This window comes from Gouania willdenowi, chromosome 17, assembly GCF_900634775.1.
Source record: "Gouania willdenowi chromosome 17, fGouWil2.1, whole genome shotgun sequence".
Classification (NCBI taxonomy): Eukaryota; Metazoa; Chordata; class Actinopteri; order Blenniiformes; family Gobiesocidae; genus Gouania; species Gouania willdenowi.
Window position 1 is genome coordinate 24295435 of NC_041060.1, and position 25039 is coordinate 24320473.

The 25039-nt window shown below is 39.6% G+C and overlaps 1 protein-coding gene across 3 annotated transcripts in view; it reads left to right on the forward strand.

Annotated features, from left to right (window-relative positions):
• Positions 1-1305: 1305 nt before the first annotated feature.
• The window catches only part of LOC114478707 (disks large-associated protein 1-like), a 68747-nt gene continuing 45013 nt past the window's right edge, over positions 1306-25039 (forward strand). For 2 of the 3 annotated variants that reach the window (XM_028471870.1, XM_028471871.1), the window contains exons 1-2: positions 1326-1390; positions 17896-17983. The gene's annotated coding sequence lies outside the window, so the exon portion shown is untranslated. Of the gene's footprint in view, positions 1391-17895; positions 17984-25039 lie in introns of all 3 variants that reach the window. The other variant, XM_028471869.1, reaches the window with a different exon arrangement.

A 25039-nucleotide genomic window follows, 5' to 3' on the forward strand; every position in this document is an offset into this window, starting at 1 on the left:
TATTGGATTCATTGTGATTCAACACGTGATTATTCAATAATGATTCATAAATGTTAAAAAAAAAAATGTTTTTCCATAATAACTAAATGACAGGAACATGATCGCTGCTCGCGGAACGAAAGTTCAAGTTGCGCATTCTGCTCGGACATCTGAAGGGATGGACCGGGTGAAGGAGGCGATAGCAGCAGCTAACTCTTTAGCTACAATTTCTGAGCAGGAGATTCACTCATCCGGATTAAACACTAGTGTTTGAAAGAAGTGCTGTATCCTATGATTTCAAAGTTGGCCAAGAGGCATCTGTGCCGTCCTGGCATCAGTGTCTCCTCACCGAGCCATCCTTAGATGGCACACCCCTAGCTAGAAAACGTAGCAGCAGCGGTCACGTGATATCAATTCACTAATGCACTGTGAACTTATGTATAACCTTTAGCATAGCGCGGGTATGTCCAAAGGCAGCATAGAGAGCTGCCTTTATACGTAAATGGTTTTCATCTTGGGGAACTGACTGCGCATGCGCAAACACATAAAAACACGCTATGGGAACAGAGGCAGAGTAGTCGTGTGCTTTTGGGAGGGGGCGTGGCCTCCTCCTGCCTTACAGCGGAGTGAGACTGTGCAGCGTCTCTGCCGTACCAGGAAATAGTGATGTTTAGTCATTTGGGCTATGAAACGCACAAAACTTTCAAACTTATAGGTACTGTAGGCTATCGAAAATGGAAAAATAAATAATTTATAATTATATTATAATTAAAACAAATAATCAAAATATCAATTCACCCTTGGGTAGGCACTACCTTGCCTACCCTGACTGCATGTCACTGATCTACAATATTCTACAATTGAATAAATATAATATATGCAGTCCGATAAAATAAGATATTCGTTTTCTGGCTGATATTGGACCAATATCAATATCGGATCGGGACACTTCTAATATTCATTACATCTGTGACAACAAAACATTTTTAAAATGATTAAGTGTATGCTGACAGTTTAAATGGCCGAGTGCATGTGAATAATTCCAGTGTCCAATGATATTGTGTTAAAAATATCTCTGTATTCACAGTATAAGCTGGATCATTTGAACATTCCCCTTGATTTGAGTTGTAAATAATGAGCTTTTATTGTGGGGGTCATAAGCAGCTGATTACGAGCCTGTCCTTTTATTTTGTAGAATGCGCGGCTATAGATTTCGTGCAGTTCCTGCGTGTCTGTGACACATTTACCGCACTTGTCGGACTGCCTGGTTGCGCCTCCTGAGTGCACGCACGCACGCACACGCGCGCTGACGCGCACACGCACGCACAGCATCATTCCAGCAGTGACTGCAACCGCCGCGTCGCTCCCTCGGATTTACTGCGCTCAGAGATGCTGTGACGAGCTGCTGGAGGTGAGTTGCTGCTGCACGTCCCCGTGCTACGGTTCCGTTTCCAGCTCTTTAGAGACACTTTGGAACCGGTGCTGAGTCCGGTGTGTCGGTCAGTGGTGCTACCGAACCCGGTGCTGCTGATGTTGCGGCTGCTGCATGCGGAGGAGGTGTGATGATGATGATGATGATGATGATGATGATGGTGATGGTGATGATGATGATGGTGATGATGATGATGATGGTGGTGATGATGATGATGGTATGGTGTGGTGTGAGAGATTCAGTGATGGATGTTGTTTCCAGGAGAACACCTGTGTGTGTGTGTGTGTGTGTGTGTGTGTTTGGAGGAATCCTTCTCAGAGAGCACTAGAGGTCCGTCATTCCCGCTGGAAGCAGGCTTGCAGTGCAGGACTGTCATGGGAATGAGTCACAGCCGCTGTGTGTGTGCGTGCTTATATGTGTGTGTACGTGTGTGTGCGTGCGTGCGTGTGCGTGTCAGTCCTGCTGGATCTTCTGCATCGCTGGAAAGTTGTGAGCTCAGAGAAGCTCCCTGGCTCTCAGGGTTAAAGGGACATGCAGCCTCTCCGCATGTTTTCTGATGATTATTCATAATTCCATTAGAGCTGTAGGACCTATTGTCCTCACTGGTTTCAATGGGAATGACAAGGATGGATCTGACATGTCACATTTACCAATATATTTAATTTATTTTTTATAGGAAATATACTTCCTGTCATTTTACTTTTCTTTTGAAAAACCAGGAATACACAAATGATACTGTAAATTTTATGGTATGTGGACACAAAAGAGATGTATTTAGGAGGATCCCACTAATGTATATTATGTGTCATTAGGATGAATAAGGTGTCATGAAGGAGGCTCTCATTGAGCGTTGTTTGCTAAATTATGACACCTTTGGAGCTATGTTGGCCTTTTTTGGATTAGGTGGGACATGGTTAGGATTGGGGGTTAACGTAACAAAGGGTTAATGACAGCCTACACGACACCTTATTGATGTTAATCACAGGTGTTTTGTCATAATAATGACAGCGTAATGTCAGCCTTATGTATGAAACTTCAAGTAAAGTGTTACCATAGATATTTCTGTATGGATGGATGAATGGATAGGTGGACTGATGGATGAATGGATGGATTGATGGGTGTACTGAGGATGGATCAACCCTAAACAAACCTTTATTAAGTTGAACAAGAAGGCTAAACGCCTGTTTAAAGTCAGGTAGCCCTTGCTTTTCTCAGCATTTATAAAACCCATAAAGTGATCCATGGTACCTCTGTATCGGTATCTGACTTTGGATATAATCAAAGGGTCTCCTCTCCAGCTGTTGCATACGTCAGATCAGTTGATGACGATCAGTTCCTGATCAATGTGAGCTTCCGTGCTATGAAAGTGTCCCTCTGAGGCAACACTATGTGCTATCATTAACAAAGCAACACTCGTCCTCATGACACAAGTGTCATTCTGAGCTTCTCCAGACTTTTCACACGGGCCCTCTCTGTGAGGCAAATCACGCTCGCTTCCTTTCTTTCTTTCTTCTCCGATCCATGATGAAAGTCACAGGATAACGAAGCTCTGCTGCTGAAACTCAGGCCCACAGATCATCAAAGATGTCTGAGAGGCTCATTAGTTTCTGTTTCCATTTATTGACTTCTGCTGTTCAGTTGTGAGGCACTACAATGAACACACATCCTAATGTTGAATGAATGAATAAAAGCCACATAAGGTAACTTTAGAGAGAATACTATCTGTAGAAATGAACATGATTTTTATTGGAAAACAAAACGTGACGTTTGATACATAAGTCTGACATTACGCTGTCATTAGCATGAATAAGGTGGCATGAAGGCCGCCATTAAGTGTTGTTCGCTAAATTATGACAACTTTTGCTAAATAATGACACCTTTGGAGCTGCGTTAACATTTTTTGGGTTAGGGTTTAGGATAGGGGTGCGACTATATCTGGATACGGCAATATATCTCAATATTTTTTCGGACGATCGATTATCGATATACTTGTGCTAAGTATCGATTATATATATATACATATACATATATGTATTTTTTTTTTTCTTTTCTTTTTTTTAATTTTTTTTCTTCAAAACGATTTCTGCTTTTTCACTAAAATGTGCAGGTAGGTCTTCACAGAAATGTTGTCACTGTTTGTTGAAGGAACCAATTGGAAATATTGCACTATACTGGTGTCACTGGTAAGAAAGACCCCATTTTTTGTTTACATAAACCACTATTGGAGATATTTATTTGTTTACATTAGTATGTTGACACTTATTTACAGAAATGTTGCACTAAAATAGTGTCACTGTTCATAGGACACTTTTTCATTTTATTGTCTTTCAGAGATATAAAATAAAAATTGTATTTTTTCACTTAATCTTTTTTCTTCTTCTTGTTATGTCATAGATTATCGTAGATTGATTTATGACCAATACATCGATAATCGCAGTATCATCATAGCGTGAGATAATCGTTATCGTGAGCTTAGTATCGTGTATCGTATCGTGAGGTACCCAGAGGTTCCCACCCCTAGTTTAGGGTTAGCTGTTATACCTTATTCATGCTAATGACAGCGTAATGTCAGCCTTATGTATACAACTTCAAGTGAAGTGTTACCAAAAAATCTTATTTTAAATTATTCATATCATTTTTAGCGTATAATTAGAGATCAAATTATTGTCATTCTCACATTTGAGGTAAATCACAATATCTCATATGATTGTTTTATCCTTTTAAGCTTTATTTTGTTTAAAGAAGAATCCATTCTGTGCAATTTTGTATGAAAGGACGAATGAATGTCAGGTGCACAATGACTGATTAAATCAACCCTTCACAATCACCTAAAAGTGATCAGTTTAGCCTTGATGATGCCAAAATTGTTTTTATCACATGAAATTCAAACGTTTCAATTCAACATTCATACAGGATCACCATTTTATTTTATATGGTATAGTCACTCACACCATTACGGTAATTATAATCAAAGAAGCAGAGTCAAAACATCTTTACGCACTGCAAGAAACAACCTTGTCGCAGGGTAATAATGATACAATAGATTTATATAGTGCCTTAAAAAAACTCACAGACACGACACAAAGAAGAAAAAAACAGTAAAAGCAAAATACCCCAAACCAAAATAACAACAACAACAAAAACCACAACACTGATTGTATGATTGATGAAAAGGGACACTAATGATTTACTATTGACATTGATTCCAAGGTCCTGTCAGTTAAACAAGACAAAGTTTAATTCATGAAATTACTGGTATTACAAAGATGTGTAATTGAACAACATATGATGTGAAGGATATAATGAAACACTTGAATAACTATTGAGTAGTATAACCACATTATTTACACTTAGTGTGTTAATGAGGTGTGTAGAATGTGCTGTGGTTTGGTAAGAGGTGTTGTGTTGGTGTGTGATGAGATGGATAAAGATCACTTTCCAGTGTGACCATTTCCACTAAACTTAAATGACTGACTTTAACCATCCATTTGTAGAATACATGATACATATTAATAATGGATTTCATAATTATTACAATAATTAAAATATCTTTAGGAACATTGAGTTCTTCTTAGACTATATTATGCCTGGCATTCCAGTTAATACACAGGCTGATACTTCATATAATAAATATAGTAACAATTTTAATAATTGGTAATCAGGTATGAAAAAGTGCACATGTATTTTTTTTATTTTTAATTTACATATTTTTACTTTGTCTGCACATGTTGTCGAAGGTCATCATTACAAGAAGTGCAATTTTTTTTTAGACAGCAATGCATGTTTTGTTATTGCAATTAAATAAATGCATTTTTTATTGCATAATTGTGATAATCACCAGCCCTCACTAAGGAAGGGTAAGAAACACTTTATTAAATGAGAGTATAGAAAGAGAGGGCAGTGTTACACCTGGGTGAGGGGGAAGGGAACAGGGAAGAGGGAGTCAGGGTAGGAAATGAAAGGGATGAGGAAGAGTTGACTGCTTTAAAGTCAGAGTGAGATGTGATGTTATAGTTGTGCATATTGTGTTGTGTAATCCGTTCAGCCAGTCTGGAGACAAGTGTGGGGAAATTGAAGCGAGTGACACAGCACCTAGCTTAAGTATAATGGTGGTGACCAAGAACAGAGGAAAGAAGTGAGTGGTTATACCTAAAAACCTAAAACAGGTGTTTGGGATCTACGTGTCTAAGGTTTAGCCAAGTACGAGTTCATCCCACAGCCCAAGACATGCCAGTGCATCCATGTCAGTGTTTGTGCAAGAACCACTTCTGCAACCCACGACCGAGCACCCCCCCAGATGCCCCAGACATCCCAGGCCGAGAGGCAGCCATCGCCCCCCACACACACACACCCGAGAAAACCCAAAGGAGCCAAGGACCCAGCGCACCCCGCCACCGACCCCAACCCTTAACCCCAAAAACTCCTGCCAACCGGCGCGACTGACCGACGGCAGCTACCGCGAGAGGGAGGCACACCAATGGCACACACCTGATGTGGTTTAGCAGCCCCCAGCCCAGGGTGCCCGGACTCACCCATCGGCCTGCAGATAGCAAGGCCCACATAAGAAAGCATCCCAACAACACCCCCCCACCACGGTCAACTGCACCACGTTGATGTATTTGTGCTTTACATGGTGGCACAGCTATCAACAGAGGGGCCAGGCCCCTACCCGACAGGCCTAAATGTGTAAACCCACCCACCACCCTGTTATCCCCTGTGTGAATGTGTATGTTAAGTGAATGTATGAGGTGCAATTAATAGAAAGGGGATGGAGGGGAGTGGTGCTACCCACACAAAATAACTGACATTACATTACCTTTTTTTATTTAATCTACTTTTAGTTCATAACACCCAAAATTGAACCTTTCTACTCCACTTCAGTAGAGACAGTCTTTACTGTCATAAAGAACACACGAGAGAAGAACAGCATCATTTAAAATTTAAATGCATGGCTCTAAGAAACACAGAATGACTACAATCGAAATTTAAAAAAAAAAAAAAAAAAAAAAAAAAAAAGAATAAGTAAGGAGTTAATCAAATGTAGGAACTGTAATAAAAGGCAATAAAATTGTAAAAAGAAGGTGCACTGAACAGTAGAATGAACTCTGCAGCCATGTGTGTAGCTTTGGTGTCTGCGTGTGTGTGTGTAGCGTGGTTCGTGATGTGTTCAGCAGTCCTGTGGCCTGTGGGATGAAACAGTTGCAGAACCTCCTGCAGCGTGGAGAGGGGAGGACAGTCCATGCTGTGGGTGTGTGGATAGGGCTGCCAACTCTCTGAAAAATAACTAAGGAACATCAACTTTACTGAATTCAATGCCATGAAACCCAACAAACAAAAGAATAAGGGCGGTATTGATCTCCAAAATCCAAATAAAATAAACAGAATTTAAAAAAAAAAATCAATTTAAAAATAAAAGTATAAAAAATAAATACTTCTTATTACTAGTTCGTAAAATTGGACCTTTGCTGTCAGAGGTGTGAAGGGTTAAGTCCCCCATAAGAGCAAAATATTTGCACGTTGGTTCGCTTTTTGTGAACAAAATGGGTTGTGCAACACAATTTGGGCCTCAACCCAGACATTGAGAAGATGTGTTGTAGAAAAATATACACTATAGTACACTGTTTCACCAATGGGGTACGTGATGGCACTACAGGGGGTACTTGAGAGAGAGAATGGTAAATTAACAAATGAAAAAAATAAAAAGTATGTGGTTTTATAATGTTTATTTTTAGTAAAAAATTATAATCATAATAATGATGATGGAAATGATCTCGATTAGTACTGAAAATACAATTTCCCACACCAGTTGGGAGATGACCAAAAATGATAAAAAAAAAAAAAAAAAACTATGGAAAAAGGGGGTACCTGGATTCAGAAATAGGATAAAGGGGGTACGTACGCCAAAAAGGTTTGAGAACAACTGGTATAGTAGATAAGCTAAGCAGCTACTGTATCTTCTCTAAGGTTTTTCTTTGATGTTGTGGTCAAAACAAAGTGGCTGCTTCGAAGGGTTCCCTCACACGTCTGAGTAGAATTACCATAATGACATCATATCATCTGTAGAGTACAACATGCTATCTTTCAGATACTTTTCTCACAGTCACATTTTTTTCCCCTGTAATGGTCGTGTAAATATGTAGTTTATTTATTTTTGGGCCGGGCTACTGGATTCCAAACACTTCTCACTTTGTTCTTCTTCTTCTTCTTGTGTACACTAGTTAATATCGTTACTCCTCTGTTATTCGTGAACGGATTGGGCTGAAATTTGGTAGGTAAAATCTAGGGATGTGTACACATCGACGCTCACAGCCCGATTTTCGATTTGGGGCCCCAAAAGAAAAAAAACAAAAGTAAATTTCTCATTCATTTGCGAGTCAAATATTACGATGGTTGGTGGTACAGAATCATTGGCACATACCAATATATAAATGGGGCCCATTACACCGTATGTGTGCCGGGGGCCCCATTTTTCAAATGACTACTCCGACGTTAGTTCTCGTTAGATCGGAATGCAGTTCGTCATGAATACTCTATGAATGAATATGATGAGACGCTCTGAGCCCTTTTTTTAAAAAATGGGGCCCGGGGGCCCACACCTCATTTCTGGTAATTTCCAAATTTATGGGAAAATAGTCGTGTGATATATCGTTTCAAAGGCAATTCAACGTGGATTATGATTTTACGTCGCACAACTTCATTTGTTTAACTCGGTGGAACCAAGTCATTTGACTGAATTCTCGGGAACATGGTACATGCTATTCGGCCCGGAGACATTCCGCGGGCCCGGTCGTAGTTCATCAGAACTTGTTTACTGACTTTTTTTATTTAGGCCAAATTATTTTTCTACTATATTCTATTTGATCAATTAACAAATGGGCATAATCTCAAAAATAGGACAATAGTGTCCAATAGAGCCTGTCCTACTGCCACCATAGAGCTCCATCCGTCAGCTCTCAGGGAGAAGGAATCAACCCAGAGTTCAATTACAACTGGGCCGTCTACATCTGGATTAGAGTCCGCTTACTTGATCCGTGCCACTGGCTGGTTGTATTTTCCCGCATGGACGAACGATGCAGACTTCACGGAGAACCGAACCCTGGTGTGGTTGAATTGAACAAAAAAAGGACTGACGTGAACGCAGCCTTAGTTTGTCAGTAATCTGCTCTGCTCTGATCCCGAGCTGACTGCGTGCTGGTTGTAAACTGTCTTTCTATTGGGACTATTACTGTTCCTAATGGAGCAGTAGCTGCAACAAGATCATTCCTTATTGTTGAAGTTATGGTTGCTTAAAGGGTTAATAAAGGTTTGATTATGTCTTGTGAGGACATTTGGAAACAGAATGATGTGATAACTGTGTTTTTGCTACCTATTCTGGTCATTGGGAGCAGCAAACCTCATCCTGCTTTTTGTGTCCATCTTCACTTCAGTGTGTGTATTTTGGTGGACTCTAATAAATGAAACATACGTTGAGTGGTTCTCACATGTGATATTCCTGTCCTGCTGAAGATGGACTCTTTGGGCTTTCTGCTTCACTCGCACTTTGCTCTTCGTGTTCTGCTGCCTTTTGTTTTGAAAGGGATGCTCTGATCACTTGGGAAATGATTGCTGGTACCCTTAAAAAATCAGTGGGCGTAGCGAACATCATAACCTATGTTTTGTATGCTAAAATGTAGCCCCTTTTCTGGTGATTTTGCTGGGTCTGAAAAATACTTACATAAAGGTCATTGATACAATGTACTGTCACTTCCACTTTGTGCCCGATCTTGTTAGATCTCGGAAGCTAAGCAGGTCAGGGCCTGGCTAGTAGTTGGATGGGAGACCACTGAGAATTCCAGGTGCCACAGTGGGGGACAGTATCTGTTATTGTGTCCTTGGGCAAGGCACTTCACCCACATTGCCTAGTATAAATGTAGTGAGTGAGTGTTGTTGGTGGTTCGGAGGAGCCGATGGCGCTCTATGGCCACAGCTTCCCTGGGACAAACTGACGGAAGCCTTGTCCCAGGGCAGCTGTGGCTACAATAGTAGCTTACCATCACTCAGTGTGGAGTGAAAGAATAATGCCTTGATTCTGTCTTTGAGTGTCCAAAAAAGCGCTATATATAAAAAAGATGTATTATTATTACTTCATTGCCCAGGATTTTGTGTTAAATGCTGAGAAAAGTAAGGGCTGAGTAGCTTTAGCTTTTTTGTTACATTTAAACTGGCTTTTAGAGTATTTATACTGCTTTTGATCTGCTTCCTTGGTAGCTCTGTATTGTATAACTCTGTATGTTATATTCATTAATATTATAAAAACACATTTATTTTGTTTCACGCTAACAAATAAACGCTAATGCTAACTAATAAACGCCAATGCTAACTAATAAATGCTAACACTAACTAATAAATGCTAACTAATGAGGTAAGTTAGTAAATTATAGGTTAATGGCACGTTAACACCAAACGAGTCGAAAGTGTCAAAAGCGTCAGGTGTACATACACAATATATGGTGGCACGTTGTGAGATTTAAAGCTTTTGACGTGCGTCCGGCGCCTCCAACGCGGCCGACGCTAAAATTGGGATTGTTGAACTTTTGGGGCATATTGCGACGCGTCGACCAATCAGGAGCTTTTCCCAACCGTGACGTATTCAGAATGATGAAAAAAAACAACATTAACTGGAGACAGATGGACAGGCGCTCTTCTGCTAGAATAGAGTGATGAACATGAGTCGTAGACGGCATGTTCAGTAAGGAACTCCAAACTTTATTCTGCATTCAACCACACTTCTCTATAGCCCTCTAACATCACAGTGAGTCACACCAAAATACATCTGACCGGAAACACAGCCTTCTCAACACATTGTTCCCCACCACTTCACAGTCACTGGGTGAATTATGAACGTAACTGTATTTGTAACAATATCATTCACTGTATGAACACCACCAGCAACAGAGAAGCCCCTCCCCAAAACGCACTCAACGCACTCTCTTCCCAACTTGTTTGTGACAAGTGTCTGGATCAATGAGCACTAAGCATCCAACTAGGGGCGTGAGGCATGATTTTGACGCCTGAAACGCGTTTGGTGTGAATGCACCAGTAGAGTCACATGTTGCTCATTGATTCACTTGATAACAGTGTTGTCTGGAATAGTTTAATGAGAAATAGTGCTGTGGGACTAACTAATGACTCTTTTTTTACTTTTATGATCAATCAGTGATTAGCATAAAAACCATTATTGGACCATCTTTAGTTTGAAATCTTTAACTAAGTATCACCACATTTGATGGTTAGGCTACGCTTTAGTTTTGTGTGTTTTAGTTGTCATTTTGTGTATTTATTTGGTTCATTTTTATGTTGTCATTTGAGTGTTTTGAGTGTCATTTTGTGTTTGTTTCTTTTATTTAATTTGTGTATTTTTGTTGTTCTATGTTTTTAAGTTCTCTTGTTTGTGCTCTGTTTTGAGTATTGTTGTTTGTTGTCAGCGTCGGACGGTAAGGGCCTGTACTACAAAGCTGGATAAGTATATCCGGGATATCCCTCCGTTAGCGGGCTTCACCTAAACGAACATTTTTCGTCACAGAGCACCTGTACTACAAAGCAGGATATAAACACATTCACTTAAGCGAAGTGATTTCAGCCAGGCTTTGTGCGCACTCCAGTGAAAGGGGTGGAGATTGCAGCATCAGACCAATCACAAACAGAGAAATTCTGGAGAGCGTTAAATCCATAATTCAGACCAAAAACAACAGTGTTGCTGCAGAAAAAGCAGGAAGAAAGGAATACAGGCAGGAAGCTGCTGACACTGTTAATGCGTAAAAGCGTGAGATCAAACAATATTAATCCATGGGATGATAAACGGACATCGCAGAACAACTCTCGGAAGTTAGCGTGATAAGAGGAAATCCAGCTTCGTAGTATAGGCCCTAAGTGTGTGGCTGTATGTTTCTGATGAGAGACCCAGGTCTCTCCAGGCTCCGCCCCTCAAACAAGCCACGATTCGTTCGGCTGGTAGAACCGAGATTGAATGTCACAGCAGAGCCCTGTACGAAGCTGGAAAAACATAACAAGGATATCTCTCTGTTAGCTGGGTTGACTTTACAAGACATTCTCCTTCCAAATCAGCTTTACTACAAAGCTGGTTATCAACTCGGTAATTTAACCCAGGGGTTTCCAATCTGGATCAGCGCATGTTCACATAAAAGGGGCGGAGTTTGAAGCGTCAAACCAATAGCAAATACAGGGAAACTCTGCAGAGCAGCCTACGTTACCATGGAGGAACAGACAATCATGCTTAAAAAATAAGAAATAAAATCTACAATCTAGGCCTAAAACAACACTGTTTCTGCAGCAAAAGACAGAAAAGAAGGAATGCTGGTGGGAAATGTTAATTCATGAGATTATACAATAATAAATCATCGAACAATATACACGCTCAGCACTCTGAGTCAGTTTCACTTTAATACACGTAGGGTCACCAACAGCATGTATAGAAGTACCTATGAATGATTGAGTGAATTAAATCATTTTATCTCTTCTTGCGATCCATCCCACATGAGATTATAAGACACCATAAGTTTCATTGAGAAAAGTTTAAATTAGTACAACCACTAATGTTTTCTAATGCTCTTACTTGATTGATGAATCTACCAGTGGCAAAAAACCTCTGCGCAATGCACACAGTCTGCGGTACATAAGCGACCGATGTGCTACATTTGCAACGTCTGACTCCATCAGTTGACTAATGTAGCGCAGTCCATCAGATCAAAAGTCTATAGCTTTCATGTAGGACGCCAATGGGAAAATGCAAAAGACTTGCATCCATCAATATTCTTTCTCTCCTGTCACCTGTCAGATCTGCACAAATAATGTCCTGCACAACCTTCTACATTCTTTGCCTACAACCTACAATAGCACTCCCATTCTTTATCTGTCTGTTTCAATTCGTAAAGCGTCTTTGAGTTCCTTGAAAAGCACTGTATAAAACTTATGTATTATTATTATTCTCGAATGGGCAGGCCATTTTCCAAGAGAATACTCGCTGATCAGTTATCCACAACGTAACTTGCTCCAGACCAGGTTAGCCATTCAGCATAAGTTACCATGGTGATTTAACCCCGTAAGAAGTTAACCAGCATCGTAGTACAGACCCCTGAAGTTACCTCGACAAGAAAAAAATCCAGCTTCATGGTACAGACCTCAGAACTGATCTTTATCTTCTTTGTACAAGACACAAATCAAAGTTTAATCTACTTATCGATACAACACAGTTGTCTAATGGCACAGAGACTCTAGAATGTGGAGCTGTTATAATCTGAATACAAACAAATGAACCTAACATAGCTGATGCTCGTTCATGAGAAATTGTTGGATTTTTGCTTAACAATTTGATGTTTTGTGCTACGAGATGACTGTATTTGTAATTAGAGCTATATAAATAATTTCATAATTATAGTTTATTATCTGTGGTCTTGTCATTATTAGATCTGTTCCTGGCATTTGTTACAGACGTATAAAAAATACACCTGTTTTCATCCTTAGTTACAGATTTCCTTCATTTCAGATGTATAAAGAATAGATCTGTTCCTGTCCTTTGTTATAGACCAGTGTTTCCCAAACTTTCCACAGTCCCGTACCCCTTCAGACCTTTAACCTGAGGCCACGTACCGCTGCACACTTAAAAAACATAGTAATGTAATGGCAGGGTTTTTCAACCTTGGGGTTGTGACCCCATGTGCGGTCGCCTGGAATTCAAATGGGGTCCCTTGAAATTTCTAGTCATTTATAATAATAAAAAAAAATACTGATTAAAATGAAATGAAGTATGAAAATATCTGAGCTGGCGTATCTTTGTCACTAATCCTGGCTACATCAAACATTATCATAAGCTAATACTCGAAAGGAAAAATAGTCTGGAGACGCTAAAAATTTGTGATGAAAAGAAAAAAAAAAACGTAATAATCTGTAACCATGGTTAGTCGGCTAATGTGTAATTTGTGGCAATGCATGGAGGCTCCTGACTTTCTAGCTTCAGCCTACTCCATTTTTGAGCTTCTATAACTGAATAATGTGAATGAAAAAATAAAAAAAAATTAAGAATGTAAAAACTACACTAAAATGCTGGTTGATTTATATTTTAGTTTACAATTTAATTTTTTTATTCATGTACCCCCTGTGACTATTTGCATACCCCTGGGGGTACCCATACCTCACTTTGGTAACCTAGGTTATAAACATATCCAGAATAGATCTGTTCCTGTCCTCTGTTACAAACTTACAAACTAAAGAACAGATCAGTTCTTTTCAAAGTAAAACGACTAATTATTGAAAAATGAACCAAATCATCCATGAACGTGTTTCTGGCTTTTCTGAGAGTCTGTGCAGGAATCGTTTTACATTCCTTCCTATCAGGGTTCTTTTGGCACACAGAGAACAAGTAACTGATCTGAAACAAGTAGGGAAATGAACATATAGTGAATGCTGATGAAAGGATTTGAGAGAAATATGAAAATCAAGGGCTTTGAGTGCAACATTGAAGAAAATATTATAATATAGAGTTCACCTAACTGCTCAAGGGACAGGAAAACGCAGAACCTGGCAACCCTGGCTCTGTTTGCACACAGTTCTGATGTGTAACAAGTGCACATATGTTCAGATCTGAATCTACCCGATTATTTGGACACGAGCTGCTGTCCGATGTCACGGTGCAGCAGGTACTCTCCACTCCGTGTGTTCATGTTGTGACAGGCATGTGTGTAAGTGTGTGTGTGTGTGTGTGTGTGTGTGTGTTAGTTACACTGTGTGACCTTTACACAAACTGGTAAAGGTCACTCAGTTGGATAAGATAATTATGAGAATCAAAGGGGAGAAACGAGTGGAGCTTTTAAAAGTCTCTATGTATAGAAGAGCCACAAATAATGTTTAATCAAACATTAATCTTGCCAATTAATCAATGAATCAGATTAAACAAATAAAACAATAAATCAGATTAAATCCCCTGTTTTCACATTTAATTTTCATTAATATTAATATTCATGATTTATTCGTGTTTTTATTATATTATGAGTGCTAATATTTATTTTATATTTATTTATCCAGTAGTAGAAGTATAGCTACTTTCACCGTCAATATTCACATAGTTTGGAGTTTATTTGAGTTTCCTTGCTCTTTTTTGTTTCTGATCTGTTATTTATGTTTCTGGAATCATTCTTAGCGTACTTACAAACATTCTCCACCTGCCTGAAACTCTTGCTCGTCTCTCTATGATTCACAATTCTGTCAGTCAGTCGGTCATTTCCGTATCCACCTCCTTCACACATCCCACCACTGAGCTGTTCCTCTCCACCGCTCCGTCCTTATCGGCGGCACAAACGCAGGATTTCATTTCAGTCGAGAAAGTAGCTCTGCAGCTCGCCGCTATGGAAAAGCAGAGAGAGAGAGCGGGTCTGTGAGAAGCAAGTTAATCCCACGCTCTTCTCTTCTTAGCCCTGCTATAAAGGCTGAGTTGAATCATAGCAGTCAGTGGGCGATAAGCAAGAAAAAAAATCCTTTCCACCAAGACTCTGACATACTGTACAGTTTTTGATTGGGGGTGCATGGATTGGATGATGAAAAAGAAACCTTCTAGCAATGCTGTTTATCACCTAATAATATACAGATTAAATAAAATGCTGCAACGCTTCCTGGTTTTATTTGTCAGGAATGTGGAGCAATAATGGCAATGAACTGAGTTAATTCTGTGAAGGGTGCTTGAGATCTTTAAATGGTTTGCAATTATTTTAACTGCCTCCTAACGCCATTATGTGGGGAGGCTGCATTATGTAACGTGTTACCAATAGTAATAAATGTTCACATGATTCTCCACATTCGTAAAATGTGGGTGTAAAATATATATATATGACAGAAATTCAACCAATAACAGAGAAAAAAAAAAGACAAAAAAAAAACCAAAACAGGACCAAAAACTGACAGATACAGACAAATGGAGGATTGACCAATGGAGGTAAAAACTATACTAACTATAGGCCTTTGTTTCATCATCCCACGGTTCATTCACATTAGTTCACAGCATATACACCTTAAAAGAAATGTTAAAAATGCACATTATATATTACACAATATACTAAGACAGCACTGGAATGATGCCGTTACATGGTGAGACATTGAAACTAAACATCTCCATTCATTTGCCACCTTTGAAAGTTCTGAAAACATTTTATGCAAGAAAGTGACCAAGTAGAATATCAAGTTAAACATGTGGTCATTTGATCCATAAAACTCACGGAAACATATTTCATGTTGACTTTTCTGAGATTTTCGGAGACCCGCTGTTATGCTCCTGACGAAACTTCTGGTTAACTTCAAAACAAGAGCCCTATTTACAAAAGCGTTAAAAACTAATAGAAGACTAATAGAAGATGATTTTATTTTGAAACGGGGATGTTTTCCTTTTAGCTTAGCCGGTCCCAGGACTATTTTACGTTCACTCACAATCATTCGCGGAGTTTGCAGGGGGAACAGGGGGAGCATCGCTTACAGCTTTCCCGATTCTTGATATGATTTACATAATATACAATCATTTTAAGTGCCAAAAAACAGTAACTAGGAAATAAAAAACGGCGATATAAAATTCAAAGGTTCATGAAATAAAATCAAGTAAAAAAAGTTTGAATCTAGAGACGTTCTATATTTAATTCTTGGTTTTTTTTTTTAATTTTGCCCCCGCCTGGCAATTATCTCAAACTCCGCCTATGCTTACAATGCATCATGGGGCGGTTAAGTATGACTAATATGCCCACCATGCATACGTCCCGATATACAGTGTAGTGTATATCCGGTTATTTCTTGCGTACTCAATCTTTCCATACTATCTAATTGGAATGCACTACCTACTCATTTTGACCTCAGCCTAGAGTACGTTAGTATGAGATTTCGAACACAGCCCTATTCTCTGTTGGGGGTATGTTTGGAGGGTACTGATGGTCTTAATGACTGGGGGTTCTATAAGTCGCTTCGAGCATAGCAAACAAAGGTTACGTTGATGCTGGGCAGCAGCTAGAAATATGACTTTTTTTTGCTCCAAAAGAGCTTGTTCATTGCTCTCAGGTTTTGATAGGGTCTTGATGGGCTTTGGTGAGAGAGTTTTGGCTTCACTGATTTGGAGCCAAACGCTCTTACTAAAGTCAGCCACTTTGAACCAACCCCCAACCCCAGTCATAAAGACCTACAATCCTACAAATTGTAAATTCAAAATAATTCTGGACAAGCCACCACTTTGTCACCAGGACAACCGGTCAAACACGTGATAGAGGATGTGAAAACTTATTGGTTTCCTGTTATATACTGGTTTTCTTGAGGCAGTTAGATCTGCCATCCAGGCCATGTTGATGGTCCTCTGTGTTGCTTTCCTGTCCTGTGGAGCCTATGGACCAAATGTTCAGGCTATATGCAAGTACACTCTCCACTAAAGAGTCGTAGAAGATCAGCAGCTGTGTCTTCCTTATGTGTATTTCCTTCCTGATCAGTGCTGGATTTGAGTCTCAGCGTCTCAGTCTGCAGGAGTTCAGTACCCACCCACCTCCTGACTGTTCACACTTCTTCCCTGAGATTGGAAGTTCACAAGTGTGAAATCAAAAACTCTTTCTTCCCCACACCATCAACCTAGAAACCTTTGACAAAACGGCTCACTGTTTACATTCTATGCACTACAACACGTTTGCACAAACCTTTGTTAGCATGTACAGCTGACATTATTGGCACCCTCCGTTTGCATAATGTCTGACTCTGTGTACTTTATACTTTTAATTAGACATTTATTATTTTCCTCTCTTGCAGCCTAAGCTGTAGTGTTTGCCACTGGCCTGCGTCGCAGGGAAACGGGTTTCTGCGTTGTATCTAAAGGCCTGATCAAAAAGTTCAACATACAACAGCTTAAAAACATTAAAGTCGGCAACAAAACATTTAAAATCATCAGTAAAAATATTTAAAATCATCAACAAACACATTACATCAACAACAACATGGCCAAAAATCTCCATCTCAATCATACACAGTAGAGAAAAAGAGTGCCTTTAACTGTGATTTAAAAATGTTTACATGCTGACTTCAGCTCTGCTGGCAGTTTGTTCTACTTCTTTGCAGCATAACAACTAAACGCAGCATCGCCATGTTTACTGTGAGCTCTGGGCTCCAGCCTGATTTACTATGATTCCAAATAAAGAGCATTAAATTGTTTGTGCACGCAAATACATTGCATGTGCTGCTATTGCCTGTGCAGTTTGTAACAGGTGCTAAAAGTGGTAGAGGCGCCGTGTTTAATTGAGGTTTTTGCATACACGTGGGAGAGCGGAGTGAAATGTTGGAGTCGTGAGTGGAAAAGGAGAATAAACATATGGTTGAATGTAAGCACGAAAGTCAAAGAAAGATGGATAGATAGAAAAAGAAGACCAAAGGACAAGAAGGGCTCAGAAGAAACGTTTACATTATTTTTCATTCATTCATTCCAGAAATGCTGACTCGGCAGAAAAGCTGCGTTCTCTCCGTGGCCTTTGGTTCTGCCTACGTCTGCCCCTCCAACATTAACTGCAGCCATCTGTGAGTAAAGCTGTGACAGTTATCACCTGCCTGTAAAACACTTCGCGTATGTTGAATCGACCTGTTTGCATCTGTCAGCAGAAACACCCAGATTACATATTCATTAGAGGCTAACACCCTAAATGGATTGCTAGAGTTATTTTTGCGTGTGTGATGGACGCAGTCTTTGTTAGTAGATCAACTGCAACATTTGCACACAGATTTACAAATGTTGACGTTTTGGCAATCAGGCCCTTAATATACTAATCTAATTGGATTTTTGCAGCATCACTAAATTGATCCAAAGTATGTGATCCTAGAGTTTGGCATTTGTGATTTTCAGTTGAAGCCACAGTTTTATCCAAGGTTCTGATGCAACGCAAGTACAATGACTATAAAACAAAAAACCTTGTCGTCTTCATCACCACCATCATCATCATTTACTGACCTCAAACCTGATTTACAAATGTTTTGACCCTCCCCTGCTTGGTCCCTCTCACTTTCACTCTATGACTGCTCGTCATCATCAGAAGAAAACATTTTCCCTCAGAGTCAGAATCAGCCGTTAGAAGCTGTGAGAGGTTTGTAAAGCTGCAGGTCGGTCTCAGGCTTAGAAAAAAGCTGAGTCTTTCAGTCCATGTCCTCCTGACCCTGAGCCTGCAAAGGGAAGGGTGTCACACAGACTCTGACCTGGGTAGGGGAAGACGTGCACCGATGATGGTAGAAGAGGTCTTGGTGATCTGCTGGTGGACACGTGGAGAACCACAATGTGCATTGATCGCTCAGGATGCTTTCTATGGTGCTCTGTTAGAAGTTGGGGAGCAGTTTCTGTTGGAGTGTCTCCGCTAGTTCTCCTACGATCTTTAGACCTTGTCCTTATGTTTGCTGTAGTCAATGACACATGTCTTGGTGGTGTTGAGGATCAAGTCATTGTTGTGACGCTAGGTGTCGTGGATCAAGCAGCCAAGGAACAGGAAACAGGTGATCAGCCCATCAAACACACACAGGGGATAACATAATAGCTAAACTAAAATCTAACATAAAGAACTCCCAATTCCCCCCATGAGGTCAATGAGCTTAGTCTGGCCCTATGGGCGTGGGCCTCAGCATAAAAGTCAGCTCCGCCCTCTCCACCATCTTTTGCCAGACCAGGAAGACATTCCACAGGTAACTCAAAAAGAAAGAAAATTAATTAATTGAAATACAAATGAACAATATGATAAGTGTGCAGGAGTGATGGTGAAATGAAGCTTTGTGAGGCATCTTAATACTTTAGCCAGTAGGTTCGAGCAATGGTTCATTTATTGATGCTTCATATGTACACAAAACCACCTACTGGCCAGATGCATAAATACAGGCAGCTGTATCCCACAGTGTGTGATTCATTAAAAAAATTGTTATGGCTCTTGGGAATGACTATAAATGACTAAAAATGTATAAATAATATATTTCTCCACATAAATAATCACGTGTAAATAGAATTCATTTAGAATTTTTCTTAGTGTATACATTTTCCCAAAAGTGGATCACACTGGATTTGAACCCTGCCTCCAATACGTCAGCCCTGTTCTCTGACCTTTAGACCACAGTCCCCAAAAGTGTGTAATGTTCTTTTTGTCAATTCAGAAAGATGAACATTTTAAAGTGCTTTCTTAGGAAGAAATCACTGAATATGCATGTGTAACTTGGACAGTGACTGGAAGATTTTATTCATAAATAACAGTCCTGAATGAGACGTACAGTGAGATATAATAAAGGCTGCTGCTATAGTTCCGGACCCCAAATAAACCAGACTATAGTTCCGGCACTTCCTGTGCGCATGCGCAGTAAGCCGAATGCCGGTAATTCCGTCACTGCCGGACCCGTCCCCTTTCTAGCTTTTGTTCTGTCAGTTTTATTTTAGCCCTAACCCTAACCCTATCCCTAACCCTAATACAGGAAATAGCATAAAATGTTTTTTTTCTTCATATATGTATTTTTAAAGGTGGAATTTGTAGTGTTAAATATGTTAAAAGGAAAAAAGATATATCTCAAAAGTGGGATTCGAACACACGCCAGCGGAAGGAAGAGTCCTTGACTCTGGCGCCATAGACCACTCTGCCATCCAGACACAGTGGTAAAATAAGTACATTAAGCCACTTATGTAGAAAAGGTCCGGCAGGGAACTGCGCATGCGCACAGGAAGTGCCGTAACTATAGTCCGGTTTGTCTGGGGTCCGGGTCTGGAACTCTAGAAACTACGTACATTAAAGTAATCTTCAAACGCTCCCTCTGTTTCTCCTTCTAAACTTTATCAAATATATCTGAACTATTTTATTTTTATTTATTCAGTTTATTTCCGACATGGCTACATTCACTATTTTTTTTACATTTTTTTTTTTTTTTTTCCCCAAAAACTATAAACACCCTATCCAGACTTCATTAACCCTAATATATAAACATGATTTGTAGCCTGGTCTGTACACTGTCTTGTTGTCGTTGGTTATGAACAGATAAATGGCAGACAGTCATGAGTGAACAGTGAGTTAAGGAGTAAACTGAGAACACAACCATGGGGGGTGACTCAGTCTCAGATGGCAGGCTTCAAACAGTTTTTCTTTAAAAAAGTTCAACATTGGCAGACTTTTAAATGACTTTTGTATTGAAGCTGAAAGCGTTTGTCATCTGGCAGTATGTAGTTATGAAATTCTGACAATAATTTGATTTTGGCACTTAAAGGGTTAAAATGATCAGTTCCCCTCCAATTTCGGCCTGAACTGGAAGCAGATGAAATTTCTAAAATAAAAAATAAAAAATAACAAATATTGGATAATAACTTATCAAACTTGGTATCAACTCCTTTGATTATTGCATTGCACATTACTTGTCACTTGTCTTTCAAGATGGAAAGGAACAACTTTCACTTTCATCCCATTCACTCATTGAGCATACAATGCAATCTAAATCACAATCTTTTGTAATGCTTTGTGTTGTTTAAAATCAACATTTGTTCTTAAATTGATTACTAATGTCTGGATTATACTAAAATGGGAATTGAATCCTTATTTTCTAGAAAGTAATCCAGAGAAAGCAATCTTTGGCTAAACAAACCAGTGTGGGAACGAGAGCTGAACACCCAGAGTGTGGCCTGATACATTTTTTATAGAAATGTTACATAATAGAGCACCACGCCGTCTTTGCTTTTATCACTCGTGCCTCATCGAACATGAACATGTTCAGAGAGAGCACGGTTTTCCTCCTGTGCTGTGACCACTCCTGGTTAAAAGTTATATGGAAAGCTCCTAAGAGGAGACACTGAGCATTTTTCATCAGTTTACAACATCTTTATGGTAAAATTGTGCCCTGCGTTTAGTCTGACAGGCTGCACGTGAAGAGAACACACTGCGTCTGTTCCTTTTGGTGATGCTATTAAAAGGTCTTTACTGTGCTTTGTTACACTTAGCATCACTACTCAGTTTTTATGTATAGTGTTTTATTAATTTAGTATTATTAATTTACATTTTGAACTTCCGTTACTTTGATTTTAATTTCATCATACTGGATTTTACAATGAGATTTATGAAAAAGGTTTCTATCTCTTAAGTTGTAAAGGTGTCAAAGTTGCAATACTGTCATTTTAGTAATTGATTAATCTCTCATGATTAAAAAATGTTAAAGGAAATTAGTAATTTGTGTGAGTTTTTGTAAAAGAAATAAAATTAAAAAAAGAAAAACTTGAGCCCTAAAGTGTAAATACACAGGTCCTGTTTCCAAGGGATCAAAGTAACCAAAGCATGAAGTTTTTCATTCACTGCTTCCACCTGCTGCAGCTCGGGGACCTTTTATAGTATGTGGTGTAGTAGTGAGTGCTTCGCTCCATGTTCTGTTTTTGCTTCTTTATTTGTCGCATACTGAGTTGGTTACCATGGTGTCACATGCTTTTTACTTTTGCCGGCAGGTTTTGCTTAAAAATCCTTATAAAGGACCGTAAGAGACACCATATCTGTCCCTAGGGGTCGTTTCTCAGGTTTACCCACCTGTGACTCAATGATATGAGAAGGTAAAAACACATTTAAAGCAATATTAATAAATACATTTTTCATCAAAAAACAGAAAATGTGCGGGAAAAAAAATCCAGTTTGAAAATAATCAAAAATAAACGACTGACTGCAAAAAAACAACATATACAGTAAATCAAATGTATTATACACATCTATTTAGAAAATATATATAAACCTTAGCAAAACGAGTCAAAAATAATAAAAAAAAATACTCTTAAACACATTTGTACAAAATTGAAAAAAAAAAAAACAAGATGTAAATAACACAACTTTGATAAATTATCCAAAAAGTGTCACATATTTACACAAAGGTATTTTACTTAGTTGCTGATCTTTTCACAAACTGTTACAGACCATGTGTCACCTCATATAAATGATAAAAGTGTATTGCATACTGTAGGTTGGCAGAGTGAAACATTTAAAACACAATAACATTGGTTGGTGTTTATAACGTGCAGTATAGCTCCTTTACATCAGGCTTTCTTATGTGCTTTTATACTGAAACCCTAAACCTTATTTTGTTTTATTTGATTGTATCTACTTTGCTGTTCTCTGTTCTATTTTCTTTGATCAAGATGCTGAGGACCCCCTTGAAATTGAGATGATTCATCTCATGGGGTTGATCCTCCAATAAAATGTCCATAAATAAATAAATCATCCCACATTATTGGCTCCATCATGAGCTCTGAATGTGTTTGGACCACAAAGATGACACTGCAAGCACAAAACTGGCTCTCCGCCTCTGATCCATCCCTGAGGAGCAGTAAGCAGCCACGGAGCAGCATTAAGGGACCATTTAGGGATCAAATGCCTTGCTCAAGGATTCACACTGGTGGAGGTCAAGATGTGATTCAGATCCTGCAATCCTGTGCTTATTATTCCACTCCGAGGCCACCACTTTTGTGTCGGTGGTGCTCAGTAAGTCTACAGTATGTCACAGATGCTGTGTTTTGGGCAGGAAGATGAACGCTCCATACCTCCTTATAGCACTTTCCTCTGCTGTCTAATGTGGCAGTAATCATTTTAATGTATAATGCTGCAAAATGTCTTGTCTCCTCTTCCGTTTACACGTATCGTGCCATATTTTCTCAGAGAGAAGTGGTCATGTGACCAGGAACGTCAAGTTCTGTGACGTGTACTGTATTTGCGGAAAAAGTGAAATAGCGCTTTTCCGATACATTTCAATATTGAAACGTCTAAAATGTTTCCTCATGAAAGCGTAAAAACTTTTGATCGATAGATTTCAGTGTTTTTTGAAATTCAGGTGTTTCCATTACCAGTTGCATTTATTGTGCAATTTAGATTTTGTGCATTTCCAAGGCTAATGGAAACCCAGCTACTGTAGAGACTGATGTGAGGGTGGCCGTCTCTCTCACAGGTCACACCTGTGTGTCATCTCTGGTCTGTTGGATGTGCAGCCTTCCTTGCTGCGCTTCAGTGGCAGTAACTGTCAGCAGAATTCAGAGTTGTATTCAAGATGTAAGCCTGGGCATTTGCATGTAGGAAAGGCTGTAGCCCACGTACAGTATGCCCCCCCCCCACCCACCACCTCCACCTCCACCCCCTCACCTCACTGACAAATCCAAAGAAACAGCATGGCTGCCGAGGTCTGATGCCAACATGATCCCAGGAGCTGCCAGAGAGAGATTGAGGTCAACATCAAACTACCTTACGAGCTCCACTCCGGGTGTTTCTTTGAGGTTTATTCCTCAAGCCTTTTTCCTTTGCTGGATTTTTCTGCCATGCAGCAGATGTTTGAAATCAGTTTTCCTTCTTCTGGGGGAAGTGACTCACCCAGGCAGACAAACCTGTATGTGTTCTCCCACCGCATTGTAGTTATTCTGGCTTTTGTACCCTTTGACCTGCCTGACTTGGTTGGTTGAACCTTCTCCTCCGTCATGGCTCTCCAAGCCACTGGGGCACGCAAGGTCCTTTACCACATCAACACGCAAGACAATAATATGCTTTTATTCTGTAGGCCTTTTAAGAACTCACAAATGAAGCGTGATAGTGAACCTTGTGAAGCGAAGGTAAATCAAATTCATCCACTGCAAGGTGAGTATTTTATCGCTCAGACCCAGACTTCTGACCTTTTCTGTTGGAGTCTTCAGCAGGACGCCCACAGAGCAGCACCACTAAACCCTTCCCCCTTCCTTACAGATCTGCTCAGGTGTAATGAAGAAGAACTCAGTACTACAAATGTAAAAAAAAAAAAGAAGCATAAATCATTTTTTTTCTACAGTTTTCAAAGCCTGTACTTGACATAATTTCAATGTGAGGTGTTTCCTCGTGTGTCTGTGTGAAAGCACAAGTCCATCACGCTCACGGTGAGTCGATCCTGTCTGAATCCGTTTCTGTAATCCACCCTCAGATGGTGACTCAAAGCCTTTTTGTTTGCCAGCTTCCATTTACCCTAAAATAACTTGATCTCAGCCCTATTTCCATTCCTCTTTTTCCACCCACACACACACACACACACACACACACACACACACTTTGATAAATGCAGCAGGAGGTGATGCTAAAGACCAGTTGTCAATCTCTCATTCCGTTTTTTTCTCCAGTTTAATCACACGGAGGTTAATTTTAGCCTCTTAATTTCCACCTCTCGGCTTTTCTTATGCAACGTCTTTCATCTTGCTCGTGAACGTGGCTCTCCATGCGCTCCGTTCATAAGACATGTTGTCTTGATGTATGAGAATTGACACTTGGATTACAGTTTGTCAGGAAGTATAATTCAAACTGAACTTTTTACAATGCAACAACTTCCTTGCTGTGGAAGGACAGGAAACCTCATGTAGTCATTCAATCAATCATTATTTGTAGAGCACTTCTCATACATGTGAGTGTAACACAAAGTGCTTTCCAATAAAAGCAAATAACAAGAAATAAAAAAAGAGTCTCATCTGTCTTACTTCATCCCCCTCTTCACAATCACAAGTATCCAACAAGCACCAAAAAACAAGGGACTCTGTGTAATATTGAGTTAGGGTCAATAAATACATTTTATAATTTGTTTAATTGTCTCATTTTGTGT